Source organism: Meles meles, chromosome 4, assembly GCF_922984935.1.
Source record: "Meles meles chromosome 4, mMelMel3.1 paternal haplotype, whole genome shotgun sequence".
In the NCBI taxonomy this organism is placed as follows: Eukaryota; Metazoa; Chordata; class Mammalia; order Carnivora; family Mustelidae; genus Meles; species Meles meles.
In genome coordinates, this window is record NC_060069.1 from 101,235,334 (window position 1) to 101,250,375 (window position 15,042).

The 15,042-nt window shown below is 35.4% G+C and overlaps 1 protein-coding gene across 10 annotated transcripts in view; it reads left to right on the plus strand.

The window, feature by feature from the left end:
* The window catches only part of ZBTB20 (zinc finger and BTB domain containing 20), an 813,196-nt gene that overhangs the window by 145,095 nt on the left and 653,059 nt on the right, over positions 1-15,042 (plus strand). The gene's annotated exons all lie outside the window — the stretch shown is intronic.

Consider the following 15,042-nt stretch of genomic DNA (forward strand, 5'->3'; position numbering starts at 1 on the left):
TCCCTGCTTCAATTCCTGGGATCTCAGCTACAGTCAGATACCCTTGGTCTTTCTATGACCCCACAGGTCTTGGGACCACCTTGTCCCTGCGAGGGCTGCACCCCCCTCTTAGAGTCTGGATCAATGTCCCTCAGTGGAGTAGACTTCTAAAAGTTCTGATTTTGTGCTCTGCTGCTCTACCGCTTGCTGGGATCCAGCCCCTACCCCTGGGGTCTATCTTCCCGTCGCTTTGGATTCATTTCTTTGCACATCCTACCTTACAGAAAGTGGTCGATTTTCTGTTCCTAGAATTGCTGTTCTTCCTCTCTTCTATCTCCTGTTGATTTTGTAGGTATTCAGAATGGTTTGATAACTACCTAGCTGAACTCCTGGGACCTGATGATATTTCAGTCTCCTACTCCTCTTCTATCTTGCTCCTCCCTCCTCTTCATATTCTCCTTGACCAATTAGGTGTTATTTTCTCTGATTTTTCCAATTGTGTTTTCACAGCCACTTTTAATGTTATAATTCTTAGATGGATTTTATGAAGTTGAGGAATGTTCCCTCTAACCTTGTACTCTGAAGAGTTTTAATAAGGAAAAGATGCTGTATTTTGTCAAATGGTTTTTCTGAATCAATTGAGAACCATGTGGTTCTCTCTTGACTTATGGATTTGTTCTATCATTGACTGATTTGCAAATGTTAACCCCCCTTTTCATCCCAGGGTTAAATCCCACCTGGTCATGGTGGATAATCTTTTTAATGTACTGTTGGATCCTATTAGCTAGGATTTTGTTAAGAATCTTGGCATCTATGGGTGCCTGGGTGGCTCAGTGGGTTAGGCCTCTGCCTTCAGCTCAGGTCATGATCTCAGGGTCCTGGGATCGAGTCCCACATCGGGCTCTTTGCTTGGCAGGGAGCCTGCTTCCTCCTCTCTCTCTCTGCCTGCCTCTCTGCCTACTTGTGATCTCTCTCTGTCAAATAAAGAAATAAAATCTTAAAAAAAAAAGAATCTTGGCATCCATATTCAACAGGGATATTGATCTGAAATTCTCCTTTTTGATGGGGTCTTTTCCTGGTTTGGGATCAAGGTAATGCTGGCTTCATAGAAAGAGTCTGGAAGTTTTCCTTCTGTTTCTATTTATTGGAACAGCTTCAGAAGAATAGGTATTATTTCTTCATTGAATGTTTGGTAGAATTCCCCCAGGGAATCCATCAGGTCATGTACTCTTGTTTTTTGGGAGGTTTTTGATCATATTCTTCAGCCATCAGAAAGGATGTATACCCAACTTTTGCATCAACATGAATGAGGCTGAGGAAATTATGATGAGTGAAATAAGTCAAGCAAAGAAAGTCAATTATCATATGGCTTCACTTATTTGTGGGACATAAGGAATAGCATGGAGGACATTAGAAGGAGGAAAGAAAAAAGGAAGCAGGAAGGGAATAAGAGGGGAGACAAGCCATGAGAGACTATGGACTCCGGGAAACAAACTGAGAGTTTCAGAGGGGAGGGGGTTGAGGGATGGGTGAGCCTGTTGGTAGGTATTAAGGAGGGCACATATTGCATGGAGCACTGGGTGTTATACGTAAACAATGAATCTTGAAATACTACATCAAAAACTAATGATGTATTGTATGGTGACTAACATAACGCAATGAAAATTTTAAAAAATAAATTTATAATGCTTATTTTTATTATTTTTTTGCAGCTTGTTATATATTCTGAATAGAAATACATCACTGGTTATGTATGTTGCAAATATCTTCTCTTAGTCTATCTGATGTCTTTTATCCATGTTTATGTTTGGAGTATTTTTTTTTATATTGAGAAAATGATGGTTTTTCTCATTTAATCTCTGAATATGGTGTTTATCACTTAATATATTTTCTTTTTTATTGAGGTAATGTTGGGTTTCAGGTGTACAATATTATAATTTGATATCTATATACACGTCAAAGTGATCACCGTGATAAGTCTAGTTACTTCCCATCACCTTAAAATTAAACCTCTGACCCATTTTGCACAACCCCCTCCCTTCTGATAACCACCAATCTATTCTCTGTTTTATAAACTTATGTGTTTTTCGTTTTGTCTTGTTTTTTAGATTCTATATATAAGTTGAAATCATATGGTATTTGTCCTTCTCCATCTGACTTATTTAGTATCTCCTCCAGATCTATCTATGTTGTAACAAATGGCAATGTTTCCTTTTTTATGGCAGAGTAGTATTCCATGGTATATATAATACATCTTTATCCATTCCTCCATTGATGGACACTTAGGTTCTTTCCAAATATTGGCTATTGTAAATAATGTTGCAGTGAGCACAAGAGTGCATGTATCTTTTTGAATTAGTGTTTTTGTATTTATATTTTCTGATGTTAAATAATTCTAACATTCCTGTGATAAATATTCTGTAATTGTTATGTGTTTATATGTGTATATGTACAGAAATGCACGTGCATTTTGCACATGTGGTTTTCTATTTCCTTTAGAATTTTTGCATCTAAATTCTTTTTTTTTTTTTAAGATTTTTTATTTATTTATTTGACAGAGAGAGATCATAAGTAGGCAGAGAGGCAGACAGAGAGAGTGAGAGGGAAGCAGGCTCACCGCTGAGCAGAGAGCCCGATGTGGGACTCGATCCCAGGACCCTGAGATCATGACCTGAGCCGAAGGCAGCAGCTTAAACCACTGAGCCACCCAGGCGCCCCTGCATCTAAATTCTTAAGTGAGATTAGAATACACATTTCCTTTCTTGTGTTCTCTTTCTTAGTATCAGTTTTGCTATCAATTGATCATAAAGTTACTCAGGTTTTCTATTTCTTATTGTATTGATTTTGTTATGTTGCCCTTTTCTGGGAAATTGCCCATTTCATTTCAGTTTGTAAGTTGATTGCCCTTTCATTGTTTAGTGTATTCTCTCATAATATTTTAATGTTTCCTTTATCTTTAGAGATATATTCTCTTCCTTCCTAAAGTTTCTAATTAGTGCTTTTTCCTTGCTTAATATTTAGTGATTACTAATATTTTGATCAGTATAGATTTTATTATTAGGTTGAATTTTGACAATTTCACATGGATTAAATCAAAATTTTATTGTCTTTTAAAAGAACCAGTTTTGGGGCGCCTGGGTGGCTCAGTGGGTTAAGCCGCTGCCTTCGGCTCAGGTCATGATCTCAGAGTCCTGGGATCGAGTCCCACGTCCAGCTCTCCACTCTGAAGGGAGCCTGCTTCCCTCTCATTCTCTCTGCCTACTTGTGATCTCTCTCTGTCAAATAAATAAATAAAATATTAAAAAAAAACAAACAAACCAGTTTTGGCTTTTTAAGAATCCATTTTTGCTCTCTGTTGTATATAAGTTCTATGTCATTCATTTTTGTCATAATCTTTATTATTTATTTCCTTCTCCTTTATTTGTTTTTATTCTGCTATTATTTTTTAACTTGCTAAGTTAGATTCTTAACTAATTAATTTTATAGCAAAAGCTATATGTTAAAAATAACGTGTAATATATGCACTTAAAGCCATAACTTTTTTACTAAGTACCACTTTAGCTGCATCCCACAGGTTTTGATATGTAGTATCTTTATTGTTGTTTAGTTTTAAATATTTAATATTTCCATTATGATTTTTTTGACCCATGGAATATTTATAAATGTGTTTTTTAGTTTCCAAATACATAGGGATTTTTAAATTGTCTTTTTAACCTTAATTCTTGATATTACTGCACTGCAGACAGATAACATGCTTTGTATGATATGAATTCTTTGGTGTTTGTTGAAAGTTCTTATGGATCAGTAGTCGTTGAATTTTATAAATCTACATGTTAGTTTGGCAAGAACATGCAATCCTTCAAGGGAAAAGTTTCTACACATCAGCTAGTTGAAAATTATTAATTATATTTTAATCTGCTATGTCTTGGGGCACCTGAGTGGCTCAGTTGGTTAAGCAGATGCCTTCGGCTCAGGTCATGACCCCAGAGTCCTGGTATTGAGCCCGGAGTCTGGATCCCCACTCAGAGGGGAATCTGCTTCTCCTTCTCCCTCTGTCCCTCCCCACCCCAACTCGTGTGCAATGTCTCCTCTCTGTCTCTACTCTCTCAAATAAATAAATAAATAAATAAATAAATAAATAAAAATCTTTAAAAAAAAAATAACAAATCTGCTCTATCTTTACCAATTTTTTTTGCCCCATATCCTGAAGTATTTTCTGCCTCATGATTCACTCTTTTCTTTTTTCAGAGTTCTGCCAGAATTACACCTTAGAATGCCGTTTTGTCAGCATTCTATCTAAAATACCTGCTTCTTCAGATCTTCACTCTCTTTTCCCTTATCTTGCTTTTTATTTTGGCATTTATCAGTACAGGACCTTATATTTTATATTTTATATTCATTGTCTCCTTTACTAGAACACAAACTTGCTAAAGACAGGAATGATGTTCTATTCACTGCTGTATCTTCTGGGTCTAAAATCATTCTTGCCTTCAAGAGACATTTAATATATAGTTGTTGACTAAATGAACAAAAGAAGAGCTATTTCTGATATTACGTTGAGCTTCTTTTTAGTTGAAGGAAGTTGTTACGTGAGAGTTCTGTAGCTCCTTGCAAAGTGTTTTAGCATTCCCTTCTATCCTGTGACCCTAGATCTGTGCCCATTAGAATCTAAAGAAATCCAGATTATTTTTGTGTTAATTTTTATGCTTGGATTTTATGTTCTAAAAATAGAATGTAAATGCTGATTCCTACGTTCCATGGAACGTATCTGGGTTTCACATTTCTTTCATGTGACTTTTTACCACCTAGCCCTACGAAGAATTAAAAGTGTTTTTTACTGCTTCTCTGTGCTAGTCTGTAGATTTTCTTCTACTCCTAATCTGATGTATTAGGCATCCATTAATAAGCACGTCTCATTTGTTCTTCCATGCCTCTCTTTGGCTTTAGGTCTTGTCTGTTGTCCACACTTTGGTGTTATCACCCAAAATATCTGGGTATATGTGAATATGATGCCCTAGGGTCCAACAAGTCTTCTAGCCCCCTCTTCCCCCCTTGGCTCTGGCTTTGAATTCTTTGTTCTGACACTCATAGATGTTCTTTTGTATCTTTTATTGTAACTTGGCTCAGTTTTTAATTATCAGAATTATCCTAAGCATCAAACAAAGATACAATGACATTAGTAGAATCTGACTTATTTACTGCAATTAATAGCATTTCATAATAGCCTGACTTTACTTCCAATAGGTCTGTTAGGATCTTTATGTGAATCTTTATCAAGTATGTTTATAGCATGGTAATCCACTTATAGAAGATGCATAGTAAGTATACTAATGTGTCTAGCACTTGATTTGGATCATGTTGCCCTATTTCTTCACTGGCTGACATCCTGCTGTGCTGTCATATCAATAATCATATGTGATTTTTTCCAAAGAAAATATCCTTTAAGTTAACAGTTAGCATCAGGCAGTGTGCATTTCTGTGTGCATAGTGTGTGTGTGTGTGTGTATGTGTGTGTGGTGGGAGGGTGGGAGACAAAGAGAGAGGTTAAAGGGTTTAAGTGGGAAGAGGGACTTATGAAGAAAACAATAGTTGGGGAGATGAGGAGAGCTAGGGAGGGGATGGGAAGTGGGTGAGAATACAATAAGATAGATTATAGCTAACAAGACAAATCTTTGGCAAGGTTGGTTTAATTCTTTTCAGTGAGGCAGATGAACTATAGCAGAGGCAGCTTAATTATCCCAATGCCAATTTCCCCTTCCCTTCAACTCCTTGGACCTGACGTCTTTTCCTGTGTAGCTAAACTGGTCCTTTTTGCTGATACCTGAGTGAAGTTGAGAGGTTTGTTTGCACTTACACTCAATTTTGGTACTTTGTGATTTGTGCTGTGCTTATGTCCATAGGGGAAAATTGGTCCCTCTGAGTAAAGAGCAAGTAACTACCATCCTGATTGTATGTGAAAGCTTCTGTCCTATCATGTGATTATTATCAGGAACACAGGATCAGCAAACCTGTGTTCTTTTGGAACTGCTTTTCTTCAGCATTCTCAATACATAGCAAGAACATAGGTTAAAAAGGAGGTATTCATGCCTCGCAAGTGAGATATGAGCGCTTCATCCTCTTTTGCAAATATTGCAGTATTTTGTGATCTTTCATATCAGAAAAGAGAAAGAATCTTCAGTTATTTCTTTAACGAATCAGTTACTTTATGAAGCTTTTGAAAACGCTATTTTGCAGATAGATTCAACAATCTTATCCCTATTGTGTAATTTAGTGGTAAGCTTTCTGCATTCATCTTACCTGGAATGGTCAAGCTTTTTATGACCTTCAAAAATCTGATCCTTGTTTTGTACAGACAATTACCTAAATGCTCCTATTATTTAGAATGGATATTTCAACCATCTCAAGGTTTACTTTTTCCTAGAATTCTCAAGTGTTTTCATTTATTGAATAGTGAGTCCAACTGAAGCAGTTTTTATAATATTATCTAAAATCTTATATTTTTTTCATTTTATTTTAAAATTTGTGGTTGTATAACATGGGATATAACTTAATAGCAAACTTTACATTTAAATGTTATAGCTTTCATGTTTTTACGGTGGTCTGGTTGAAGCTAAAAAAGATATTATGAGGGGCGCCTGGTGGCTCAGTGTGTTAAAGCCTCTGCCTTTGGCTCAGGTCATGATCCCAGGGTTCTGGGATCGAGCCCCGCATCGGGCTCTCTGCTCTGCGGACAGCCTGCTTCCTCCTCTCTCTCTCTCTCTGCCTTCCTCTCTGCCTACTTGTGATCTCTCTCTGTCAAATAAATAAACAAAATCTTTAAAAAAAAAAGATATTATGACACCATAAGCTCTAGAGATTTATGTTGTCAGAAGAGATAAAGTGGAATTGGATGGCAGAAAGGTAGAGTATTGATTATCACAAATAGAAGGGCTGATAGCTTAATGAAAGCTGATTGGCAGTAGAATTTATTATAACAGCTTTAAAGTGGAGAATAGGAAATGATAGTGCTGCTGATTAGTAAGTTATCTCATCACAATGTGGATCAACATACTATCATTTAGAATCTTTTAAAATTTTATTTAAATTTATTTTTAATTTTTTGCTATTTTATTATGTTAGTCACCATACAGTACATCATTAGCTTTTGATATAGTGTACCATGAGTCATTGTTTGCATATAACACCCAGTGCTCCATGCAATAGATGCCCTCCTTAATACGCATTACCGGGCTCACCCTTTTCCCCACCCTCTCCCCTCTAAAACCCCGTTTGTTTCCTGGAGTCCATAGTCTCTCATGGTTCATCTCCCCTCTTATCCCCCCTCCCTTCATTTTTCCTTTCATTCTCCTAATATCCTCCATCCTATTCCTTATGTTCCACAAATAAGTGAAACCATATGATAATTGACTCTCTCTGCTTGACTTATTTCACTTGGTGTAGAATCTTTACACACCAAATTTTTGTTTAATTGTGTAGCTATTTTGGTGTTGGAATACAATTTGAGAAGCATAAAATGGGTTTTAGAATGCCTTTTGAAAATAGTTATTAATCAAGTAAAAGGGTATTTAGTACTTTGGATATATGAAGGTGTATATTACTTGAGAAATTTAGAGGACCTAAAAAGATTTGAGGAAGAAAAAATTCTTATAATAGATGTAATGAAAATGTAACTTGAAATGGCCTGACATTTTCAATAAAACCCTGGAAGAGAAATCAGTAAACATCTTGAAGACAAAGGAATCATGAGCAATGAACAAAATGAGTTTATTACAAACAAATCATGCCTGACAAAATTAATAGTTGTTTAAAATAGAATTGCAAAATTAGCATGGATAAAGGGAATGTATTTTTTAAACTTCAATGAAGTATTTATTGTGGCTTTTCAAAAATAATTTTAATGTTAGGATACAAATAATATGATGGATTGGATATTTATGGAAAGATGATGATTCTATATAAGGCCAAAATGTAATGCCAAGAATATACCTAAATTGATTATGGGATTAGGTGGCAATGACAAGGGTAACTTGAGGGGCTTATGTCCCCTGTAATTCCCATCAATCCCTCCCAGAAGTCTTATAATTCATGTAAAAGTAACTTGCATATCTCACAAAAACAGCTTCTAATACAAGTCCTCATAATACCCCTTATAATTAATTTTTGAGGCTAAATCTCCCTTATATAGAAATTCCGTGGGCTTTACTGATGAATTTAGACCAGAGGTCAACAAATCTGTCCTACTGTTTTTTTTTTAATTGAGATACAGTTTTTTTTTAATTGAGATATAGTTGATATATAACAGTATGTTAGTTTCAGGTGTACAACATGATTTGATATATGTATATATTGCAAAACATCACCACTAATAAGTTTCATTAACATCCATCACCACACATAGTTACAATATTTTGTGTGTGGTGAGAACTTTTAAGATCTAATCTCTTAGCCACTTTCAAATATACAATATGATATTTTTAACTACAGTCATCATAATGCATGTTACATCCCTAGCGCTTATTTATTTTATAACTAGAAGTTTGTACCTTCAGACCACCTTCATTTATTTCATGTGTAACCCAAACCCCTTCTCCACCCTTCCCTCACACCCTGGCAACTACTAGTCTGTTCTTTGTATCAATGAGTTCAGTTCTTCTGTTGTTTTTTTGTTTGTTTGCTTTTTTTTTTTAAGAGTCCATAGTATTCCATTAGATGTATGTAAGATCATACAGTATTTGTCTTTTTCTATATGATGTATTTCACTTATCTTATGATACCCTCAAAATCCATCCACGTTGTTGCAAATAGCAGGAATTCCTTCTTTTTGATGGCTGAATAATAGTCCATTGTATATACATGCCACTTTTTAAAAATGCATTCATCCATCTACCAATACTTAGATTATTTCCATGTCTTAGTTATTGTAAATAATGCTACAGTGAACATTAGGATGCAAATATCTTATTGAGATAGTGATTTCATTTCCTTTGGTATATACTCAGAAGTGGAAATGCTGGATCATATAGTAGTTCTATTTTTAATTTCTTGAGGAACCTCTATATTGTTTTCCATAGTGGCTGCACCAATTTACATTCCCACCAACAGTGCACAAAGGTTTCTTTTTCTCCACATCCTTACCAACCCTTCTTATTTCTTGTCTTTTTGAAAATAGCCATTCTAACAGGTGTGAGGTGATTTGGTTTTGCTTTGCATTTCCCTGATGGTCCTACAGTTTTTGTAAGTAAAGTTTTATTGAAATATAGACATGCTCATTTTTTTATGTATTTATTGCCTATGACTGCTTTCATGAAATGATAGTGCAGCTGAGTAATTGAGACAGAAACTGTATGATCTACAAAGCCTAAATATTTATCATTTGGCCTTTTATAGAAAATTTTCTGATCCCTAGTTTAAATGAATGCCTTTTTTTAACCTTTAGAAGCATTTAAAATTTTCAGATCTGAGCATGTTTGTACACTGTATGAAGGAGGCATTGAATCTCTACACAATACTACTCTTAGTTGTATCCTGATTCTTCCATGTTTCATGGGACCGACTCATCTGTTTCAGCAATAAATATACAAAATGAGATATGTGACACTGTCACCACCTTCATCCAGTTTTATTCAGCCATTCTTGACATTATAAAAGTTGATAATGATGTATTAATAGGTTTAGTAGAGGAATGTGAAGGGAACGGTGGTTGAGAAAAATAATACTGTTAGTCTTAAGTTTTAAGACAGATTGGGTCGAATTCTCTGACAATTTATTTTGTTTAGAACTCTCTAAGTGGGGATGCCTAGGTGACTCAGTCAGTTAAGCATCTGCCATCTGCCTTTGGCCCAGGTCATGATCTCAGGGTCCTGGGGTTGAGACCCACATCGGACTCGATGCTAATTTGCTTCTCCCTTTCCCTCTGCTTCTCCTCCCTACTTGTACACTCTCTTTTGCTCTCTCTCTCCCTCAAATAAATAAAATCTTTAAAAAAAAAAAACCCTCCCTGTCACCAATTTGTATTGGATTTTTCTCCCAAATGTAATTATGTTAGGGGCAGAACATTCCTCAGCCTGTAAATAAATACTTGATAAATATTTGTGGATTGAATATTAATAATTATTTTTGTATGTATTTATTTATTTTTCAGATATTTGAGTGCTTACTATATGCCAGGCATAATGCCTAGGGACAAGCAATTTGGCACTGAATTATATGTAGCTAAACTGATAGGATCCCTAACATAGGAAGATAGACAGTGAGTGAGTTTATAAGTAAAATAATCGTAGAGAGTGATAACCTGTGAAAAACAGAAATCTGGGTAGTAGGATAAAGAGTAACATGGGACAGAAAGTGTGGGTAGCAGGATAAAGAGTAATGAGGTAACATTTGAGCTGAGATTGAATGATGAGATGGGGAAGCCATCATGAAATGATCTGGGAGAAGAGCCTTAAAAGAACAAATTCAAAAGCCCCCACCAAGTGTGGCCTGATAAAGGAATAGAAGACAAATGTGGATCCCAGTAAGAGTTTGTGTGTGTATGTGTGTGTGTGTGTTGTGTTAATTTAAGATCCACCATATTTTGTGTTTGTGTGAAAATGGTAGTGGGAACAGCATATAAGGTTAGCCCTCTGTATATATTTTCAGTTATGTAAATGATCATACTTTCAACTGAAATGTGTCTGAGCTAAAATGAGAGCAATTGAACTGATTATATCTAAATCAATTTTTGTTGAATCCAAAGGAAGACCATGCATAGGTTTCTGGAAAAGAATAGAAGAGTGAGAAGGGAAAGCATTGAGATAGAGTTTTTGGAAAAACTGGAGATTAGCATTTGTTCTTTGGCTCCAAGACCATGTAAATTTCAATTACATGAATTCTCCTTAACACATTATAGGCTTCAATAAAGGTTTTCTGAATCAGTGTATACTGTTTTAATCTGATTGGATTCGAGGGTACAATTTCTGATTGGATTGGAGGATACAATTTCTGCATTAACTGGAAGAGAGGATACACAACAGAACCAGATTATGGAGGACTTTGCAAACCAAACACATTGGATTTAATACTGTAAGTGATTGGGAATTATTTACAGGGAATAAGGTAATAATAACTAGATGATTTCCAAATATTTGTTTTATTATGGTATGTAGGATGAGTTAGAGACAAAAGGAGCTAAGGATGGTATTTTGTTCCAGATATACTTTTTATTTTAACCAGGTTTTCATTCCCAGCCTGGCTTGGCTGTATTGGAATCAGTTACTTCTTAAAAGTCCCTGGATCTAATGAAGAAAAGCTGCCTCAGTTACCAAGGTTCTTTCTTGTTATGCATTCTTGCATCTATATTGCTGTTTGCCTTTGCTTGCTTTCTTTCCTGTTTATCTGATCTTTAACCATTTTCAGGACTCTGAACATTCTGCCTTATTTTTCCCTATCATATTTGTATCTTACTGGTATCTACTTGATTCCATTTATATGTAGGAAGTAATTCAATAAAAATTAGATGGAACAAATTTGTAACTGAAAACTTTTCTGTACAAACTATAAAAAACATTTCTCTCTTCCTTTCTGTCTTCCTTTCTTCCTTTCTCACTCTCTTCCTTTCTTTCTTCCTTCTTTTCTTTCCTTTCCTTTTCTCTTTTCTTTCCTTTTCCTTTCTTTTCTTTTTTCCCCTTTTCTTTTCTTTCTTCTTTCCTCCCTTCTTCCTTCCCCCCTCCTTCCTTCCTTCCTTCCCTGCCCTCCCTTCTTGTCCCTCCCTCTCTATCCCTATCTCTCTTTCTCTTTCTTTCCAGCCTTTGCTCTTTATGGGATTGCTGAAAATATTAAGGTTGGTACACTGAAAGCAAATGAGATACAAACTTGTTGCTATCTCTGAGAGCAGCAATCCCTTGGTGAGACGGATACACCAAGAAAATTTTCATGTTGGTGCAGCTTTAGCTACAAAAGCAACCTGTCAGCCCTTACCTTTGTGAACTGTTAGAACAATATGGGCCACTTTTCCTGTTTTCTTCATCGGCCCATAGACTATATAATCATTCAATTTTGTATCTCACGAGAACTATTTCCAAAAAGGAAATGAGGGGTCAGTTTTTATTATAGGACTCCACATTTACTGACATAGTGATGCCTCCCCCGACCTCCAATCTGGGCATTTTATTCTGGGAAATTGACATTGCTATATAACTGCCAACTGCACAAAAGTGGTACCAGTTTTGTCAGCAACTTATGAACTACTCCCCAAATGTATATGTCTGGGGAAAAAACAGTATGAATGTGTCTGGCATAATAGTGAAGAGGTGGACTGTGTTACATATAAAATGGGATAAGAAAAGCCATCAGCTCATGACTGAAACTAAACATGTAATATTGTTTGTAGAAGTGAATACTCTGGCCAGATTGACTAGGTGTGAATCCTGGTTCTGCCATTCAGTAGAGAGGTGATCTTGGGGAAATCACATAATCTCTGTATTCATCAATTTACATATTAATAAAATGAGGATAATGACATCTAATATCTAGCTACCCACCTCCTAGTTTTTGTGAGGTTTAAAATAAGCAAATATACATAAAAGTAGTTAGGTTAAAACCCGAATACAGGGAATATTTATATATTTGTGATTGTCTGATAATCTTTAGAAGTAAAGGTGAACATTAAAGAGCTTTCTCTCTCACCCTGCCTCCTCTAAGAGAAAAGTGTAAAAAAATTGTTGCCACTTCTAGAACGTGGAATGATTTGAAAACAGGACTATTTTGTTTTAAAGCTGAAACTCTGGTTGTGCAATTATCTTAAAAGCAAACATGCTTAACCTTTAACCAAGACTAAATTAAGCAGAATTGTTTTTACACTCCCCTTTTAGAAGGAAACAAATCATAAGAAAATACTTCATTATTAGAGATGTCTTCAAAAAGCAACTTTAAACATCCTTGTTATGCCTGGGGTCACTGTTAGTACAATCTCCAATGTCTATGCATTACAATTTTATAGAATTTGGAGGCAAACACTCTTTTGGTGGGTTACTGTGGTGTGAAAATGTTGGACTTCCAAAAAAGAATTATTGAGATGTCTTTGGTGCAAAAAGGTGATTTTATTAAAGCACAGGGACAGGATTCTGGGGCAGAAAGTGCTGCACTGGGGTTGTGACAGGTGACTGATTAATATACTTTCAAGTTGGAAGGGGCTTAAGAAAAGGTCATTTATTACTGTCTAATAAAACCTTAGTCATGAGATCCTTCAGATGTGTATCAGTGGGCCATATGCTTGGAGGATGATTGCCAAGAAAAATCTTGGGGTGGAATGTGGGGGTAGAGATAAAGGAAGTTTCCAAAGGAAACTAGTATGTTTTATATGTTAAAGTAGACTTAAACAGGATCCTGGGGTGGGGGCAGGATAATGTGAAGCTGAGATTGACTTTTTCTAGCAAAGTGTTAACATCGAGACAACAGAGTTCTAGAGGAAGATCACTCTGCTTGTTTCAAGGACTTGTCAGTGGGCTGTAGGCAATAAGGAAGTTTATTTTTTTTTCTTTTGCCATTGTTTTCCCACATCACCTGGACTCCTAGAAATTTACATAAAATTTTGTGAACATGTACACTTTTCTAAAGAAAGAGATCCTTGGTTTTCTATCATTTTCTCAGAGGAGCTTATGACCTAAAGATTAAGAACCATCCTCTATGGATCCTCTATTTCCTGCCTTGGCAGGAAAATCTGCTAGTATATCTTAGGTTTTAGTTAAAAGAATCAAGGCAAAAGCTTTATTTTCTCTGGTGTACCCTTAGGTAACCAGAATTTAATTAGCCAGCATTCCAGGTAACCAATGTTTACTTGTGTCAAGCAGCCATTCTTTAATATATTAGCTGAACGAGTATTTCATCCAGAGAAAATGAATTTTATTTATTGTTCATTCTTTCCTTTCTGTCATTCTACTTTTGGAACTATTAACATTTTCCATAGTTTTGTAATTATATATTTCTTATGATATGCTTAGGGATAAAAACTTATATAAATGCTCCAAAACCATTATTATATCCATCTCATTAATATAATTTAGTAGAGAATATTTCTACTCATTCTGTCCAAGTGTATTGTGGAATAAAGTATTTGAAAGAGAACAAGGGACAGTTGGAAAGAAGGGAATTTTACTGACCTCTGAAATCTTAAAAATGTGTTGCATTTCTCATGTACTATGCCAGTGTTTAAACTCACATGAACTTTGATGCTTTTAATTGCTTTTATTAAAATGACTCAGTAGAATATTTTGAAATAATTGATTTATAGATTCCTAGAAAGGGTACACATTCCAAGCTCAAAAACTTTAAAGTTTTTAGCTGAAGGAGTTTAAGTAAATAATTCAGAAATGCATTCTGTTTACCTGTTAATAATTAAGCAGGTTAGACTGTGTACTTTTTATAGTCATTGAGTTTTAATTTATTTATTTGTTGGTGTGTTGGTTTTTAAGAATTTATTTAAGCCATTCTGCTATTGGGAAATAAAACTGAACAGAGTAAAGCTGCACATAATAAAGGAAAGGGATTGGGTTACTTTTAAAGAGACAAGTGACAAAAAAAAGAAATTGACTGGATTTTAGGATTAAAAGAAGTATTTAGTACATAATCTTTCTGAACTTTCCCCCTCTGTTTGGAGGGGAAACTGAAATATCTAACAGCAAGTATGACTGAGTCAAGTGAATAGTCTTTTGTTGTTGCCCTAGAGCCTGCTTCAGTGGAACTTGATTTGATCTTAGATGGCTTCATTATGGGGTTTGGCTAGGTCACTTTAATGGATTCTTGGAGAAGTGTACCATAGAGTTTATCAGATTCTCTGGTGCTTTAAAAATTCTGGTAATACCCAAAGCCAGAATGCATATCTTCGTTCTAAGAAGCACCATTATGGACTAGAACTGAATTGGCCTTTCAAGTCTTCGAGGGACTGCGTCTTGTCCTTTTGACCATGTACGTGTACGTTCTTCCTGATGTTCCTTAAGGATTATAAATCAGTTTTCATTTGCTGTTTTTGGTGAGATACAAACAAACTTCGTATTTAAATTTTTATTTAATGATGACTTGTTTTATAAT